Source organism: Ylistrum balloti, unplaced genomic scaffold, assembly GCF_031769215.1.
Source record: "Ylistrum balloti isolate Yb309-2 unplaced genomic scaffold, AGI_CSIRO_Ybal_v1 Utg370226, whole genome shotgun sequence".
In the NCBI taxonomy this organism is placed as follows: Eukaryota; Metazoa; Mollusca; class Bivalvia; order Pectinida; family Pectinidae; genus Ylistrum; species Ylistrum balloti.
The window spans coordinates 1,682,177-1,688,176 of record NW_026782188.1 but is presented as its reverse complement, the minus strand read 5'-3'; positions in this window follow the sequence as shown (position 1 = coordinate 1,688,176).

Sequence of the window (6,000 nt, the reverse complement as noted above, 5' to 3'; positions counted from 1 at the left end):
AGGAATCAGACGGTTGTGATCACCAACATATTAAGACTGTAAGGCTTTAGGAATCAGACGGTTGTGATCACCAACATATTAAGACTGTAAGGCTTTAGGAATCAGACGGTTGTGATCACCAACATATTAAGACTGTAAGGCTTTAGGAATCAGACGGTTGTGATCACCAACATATTAAGACTGTAAGGCTTTAGGAATCAGACGGTTGTGATCACCAACATATTAAGACTGTAAGGCTTTAGGAATCAGACGGTTGTGATCACCAACATATTAAGACTGTAAGGCTTTAGGAATCAGACGGTTGTGATCACCAACATATTAAGACTGTAAGGCTTTAGGAATCAGACGGTTGTGATCACCAACATATTAAGACTGTGAGGCTTTAGGAATCAGACGGTTGTGATCACCAACATATTAAGACTGTAAGGCTTTAAGAATCAGACGGTTGTGATCACCAACATATGAAGACTGTGAGAATTTAGGAATCAGACGGTTGTGATCACCAACATATTAAGACTGTAAGGCTTTAAGAATCAGACGGTTGTGATCACCAACATATTAAGACTGTAAGGCTTTAGGAATCAGACGGTTGTGATCACCAACATATTAAGACTGTAAGGCTTTAAGAATCAGACGGTTGTGATCACCAACATATGAAGACTGTGAGAATTTAGGAATCAGACGGTTGTGATCACCAACATATTAAGACTGTAAGGCTTTGGGTATCAGACGGTTGTGAGCGACTTTTATATTAAATCAAGTATTTTTGTAAGTAATGTGGGCCAATTACGTCACATGGGGGGATCGTAATATATTTTAAATGACCATTCATTGAATAAAGATATTACTTACGCCTGTAGACATGGCAAATTGGCAGTAAAGGGAATTTCCAACAATAGTGATTATACATTTTTTAATTTGGTCAAGTCATGGTCATTTGTGGTCATAATATTGTGTTTTAAAAGAGGCATCTTTCCAGATACTGGTCATCACTGACCCTAATCTTTGATTACCAAATGGAGAATACCTACCTACCGACCTATGTTTTTACATATGATTTAGTTTAACTGCTTTGTCTGTTTAACTTAGATCGAGATAGGATCCTTTATGAGAATGTATCACTTTTTCCGAACATACAACTTGGAATCTGGACAGCAAGGTGCACGTTTGGATTATAGCGTTTTTCTGGACAGCAAGGTGCACGTTTGGATTATAGCGTTTTTCTGGACAGCAAGGTGCACGTTTGGATTATAGCGTTTTTCTGGACAGCAAGGTGCACGTTTGGATTATAGCGTTTTTCTGGACAGCAAGGTGCACGTTTGGATTATAGTGTTTTTCTGGACAGCAAGGTGCACGTTTGGATTATAGTGTTTAATTTAATGTCAGACAAATTTCCCAGTTCTTACATTATTACAGGTATATGGCTTCTGGGTAACCCTGAAACGGCGCATTATCAATTAACTTGGTTGATTGCTGGTTAGGGTAACGTAAACCTGTAACAGACTCAGGTATACCAGTTATTGGTTGTGATGGTAACATTTGTTTACCACACTGCAATAGACACATCAAAGAATTTAATCAGGGTTTATAGACTTTTAAGAACCGCCAATCAAATGCGACGGAATTGCCACGGCAGTGAAAGAGAGTCGTGTGATGTTCAGCTTACAGACACCACAACAGCTCAACATCATTAAGGCTAAAAGTGCCACACAATCAGAAAGATGAACTGGTTTAAAAGGATGGAAAGAGACGGTATACAACAAAAGAACAGAATTTATTTGGAAAGTTATAGTTATTTGAAAATATTACTTTCATCAATAAAGTAGAGGGTTCAGTGTTGGCCAGTTGCAGTGGGTAAAGTTCTAGTGTTGTAGAGCTAACAACGGTGCTTTACGTGGGTATAACATGCACTAGAACTCCAATACAAAATAAGTGTAAACCTGGTGCTATTGTCATCGGTTGACAATTGATTTTCCGCTATTTACCGGTATTCTAACAAGATGACAAGCATTACTGACCAGATTGGTAAGCCAACTCAATTATCATACAGTTCAACAGTACGCGACCACAGCCTGAAGCTAACCCTCACGCGAGAAAAATCATCTCCGCCAATTTGTTTACGGCTGATATTTCGCCTCACCAGGGAATTCTTCTACTCTAGTTAGATCAATGCATCATTTAGGCTAGTTTTACAAATCCAGGATCGTTACATCAGGGATTAATATTTCAGAAATCAAACTTTATTATAAATAACAGTTTATTAACTGGTTAAAACAAACCTCAGTGTTATGTTTCATGTCGTTAACGAACACATTCCTTTGTTTTAGTTTGTGTTCTTAAACGACCTTCACAGCCCTATGAAGACTACAACTTTCAGTCTTTCAGTATGTATCGTTGCATGGTAATGTATTTTTCTGTTTTAAAGTCTGGTGTTCACAGCCCTATAAAGATTACAACTTTCAGTGTTTCAGTATGTATCTTTGCTTGGTGTTGTATTTTTCTGTTTTAAAGTCTGGTGTTCATAGCCTTATGATGACTACAACTTTCAGTATGTATCGTTGCGTGGTGTTGTATTTTTTATGTTTTAAAGTCTGGCGTTCACAGCCTTATGATGACTACAACTTTCAGTGTTTCAGTATGTATCGTTGCATGGTGTTATATTTTTATGTTTTAAAGTCTGGCGTTCACAGCCCTATGATGACTACAACTTTCAGTGTTTCAGTACGTATCGGTGCATGGTGTTGTATTTTTCTGTTTTAAAGTCTGGCGTTCACAGCCCTATGAAGACTACAACTTTCAGCAGGTATCGGTGCATGGTGTTGTATTTTTTGTTTTAAAGTCTGGCGTTCACAGCCCTATGATGACTACAACTTTCAGTGTTTCAGTATGTATCGGTGCACGGTGTTGTATTATTCTGTTTTAAAGTCTGGCGTTCACAGCCCTATGAAGACTACAACTTTCAGCAGGTATCGGTGCATGGTGTTGTATTTTTTGTTTTAAAGTCTGGCGTTCACAGCCCTATGATGACTACAACTTTCAGTGTTTCAGTATGTATCGGTGCACGGTGTTGTATTATTCTGTTTTAAAGTCTGGCGTTCACAGCCCTATGAAGACTACAACTTTCAGCAGGTATCGGTGCATGGTGTTGTATTTTTTGTTTTAAAGTCTGGCGTTCACAGCCCTATGGAGACTACAACTTTCAGTGTTTCAGTATGTATCGGTGTATGGTGTTATATTTTTGTGTTTTGAAGTCTGGCGTTCACAGCCCTATGGAGACTACAACTTTCAGTATTTCCGTAGGTGTTCCTAAAGTTACTGTTGTTTTAACAACCTTGCATGCATGATTGATTATAAATTTGATGTTGTGCCTCTATGTTTAATTCTATTTTATTTCGATTTTATGGGGTATTTCCTTCGGTTTCTGATAAATCAAATTATAGAACAACTAATCACATGTCATTATACATAAAGACGTCATACATATGTAATTCCATCAACCTCCCGATGAGGTGGGTGTGATATTTATTAAGCAATTACCAATTAAACATGTATTAAATGATGAAATCTAAAAAAAGATTATCTTTATGAGATAAAAATCCTCTCTTGCTGCTTACGAGTAGCAGTATATTTCGGAGTGATAAACGGTAATGCGAATTCGGCAGGATAAGGTTGAATCTGAATTAGGTATCTACCATTATACATGCAAAAGCCAGTGTAGGTGATTATCAGTAATTGTAATACTTAATGCCTATATGTTCATTAGTCTCCCACAAAACTTAACAAAAACGGGGCATTTATATACAGTGCTCGGTAGTTAGGCCTATTAACTCTCTGGAATGACTTTCGATAATTGGTTCTATACTCAAAAGTGGCGTTGATAATCATCAATTAGTTCTATTCCATAAGCGTGCTATTGTGACAAATTATTGAAAACCCATACAACACGACAATTTATCATATAACAGGTTACACAACGTCTGTAATATAATCTCGACTTTCCTTCTGATAATAATATTCCAGAGAGAGAGAGAGAGAGGGAGGGAGGGAGAGAGAGAGAGAGAGAGAGAGAGAGAGAGAGAGAGAGAGAGAGAGAGAGAGAGAGAGAGAGAGAGAGAGAGAGAGAGAGAGAGAGAGAGAGAGGGAGGGAGGGAGGGAGGGAGGGAGAGAGAGAGAGAGAGAGAGAGAGAGAGAGAGGGGGGGGGGAGGGAGAGAGAGAGAGAGAGACAAATAAACGGTAAGAGAGAAACAACAGCTCCAGCGATAAAAGCGAAAAACACAACAACACCATGCATGGTAAAACACGTGAACAACTCTACCTACGTCACTATAAACAAGATAGGCTGTCTATTTTCTATGTATCAATAGCTCCATTCATAGTCCAGCATCCTCAAGGATTCCACGGGGACACCGTGTCCTTGGTTACTGATGAGGATATGACAGAAGGCGAATGACATATTTGACCTTGTTCTCTCGGGGTAGTCCTGGTGACAGTCACTCGTCATCCTTGACGTTTAGTGTGATACATAGAATAACTAAGTCTATTTATTCGTTTTCATCCTTGATGTTTGATTGTATGCCTTTAAACAAGCACTGTGTAAGACTTTATATCAATATCACTTAACTGGTGTCAGATTTTACATCAATAGAACTGACAATATTGATACCCGTACTTTAACAATATATAGACATCCCATCAAAATAAATAATTACCGTCAATATGATATTCTAGGTTTTACACTTTACATAAACACAATTTCACAATATTTAGTATTAGCATCACCATATCCTGGAGTTGTTATTTTTGACAAATGAAGAATTATACCAATAAATCACACAGCACAAAGGAATGAGCAATATGTTTTTGCAGGTTTTTAGTTTCTAATTGGTTATGAGTTAAAACAACAGTCAGTGTGTATTACAGAGATGTAGTACAGTTCCTTGTCAGGGGACAATATTAGCCTTGAGGGCGACTATATTGGTTAAACTTCAATACTAATAAAATCTAATTGGCAAACACTGGTAATGTTTCATAAGCGTGTACCTACTTTATGTTGAAGGCTGCGAGAAAACAGCTGTGAAGACCTCCCACAACATGTTGGTTGATCAGTCATAGATTCGGTGAGAGTACACTTGACCCAGAAGCTTAAACTATAGAGGCCGATGTGAGACTCATTCTTTGTACAGCTGACCAACAACTTCCAGATATTTTCATTAATTTTCATTATTTCGTGAAACATAAACTACACGAATGCGTGCATTTAAAGTAGACATCATTCACAATTTCCACGCCTTTCTCTCACGGCAAAGTCATCGCCATTAATTTAGAGTTATTGGAAACTGTTGTAAGTAAAGAATCTCCCTCCGGTATCCTATACAGAGACCTAGAGTATAATTTTTTTTTCTTATTTTTCATTTCACATTTTAACGACGCTTTTACTTCGCAGTGTATCCCCAGTGACCAAACGAAAGTCGCCCACACTATGGACGTTATATTTACACTGTATTACTAATACTGCTTGCTTTTAAAGGCTGCTTATTTTAGATTCATTGCTGTCCGAATATGTATAGATGTATGTGGGAAATGGCGTGATTTTTAGGTAATAAATTTCGATTGGATCTACCGACAAGTCGACAAATCATCCTTTAAAATGAAATCAATGAAGGAAGTGTATATTAACAAAGGAAAAAGAATTACCAAAAAACCCCAAGAAGAATTAGACCGCGTGTTCTGGAAGGGCAAGCGTCTTCTGCTTTGTCAACGGCATCCACAACGTAAACCTCAGCCAGTCTGAGGAATGTCGGAAGTCTACTAGGGATTCTAACGAGTATGGAACGCACATTATTTATAACGACTAAGGAAACAGAATGGTATGTTTCTGTCAGTTGATACCTATCAGGAAGTATTGTGAACAAGTATCAATTATAATATGTAAACCCCAAATGTCGTCGTAAAAGTACGGTTGTTACCATTTTAAATTGGAAAATTCAAAATTGACGAAA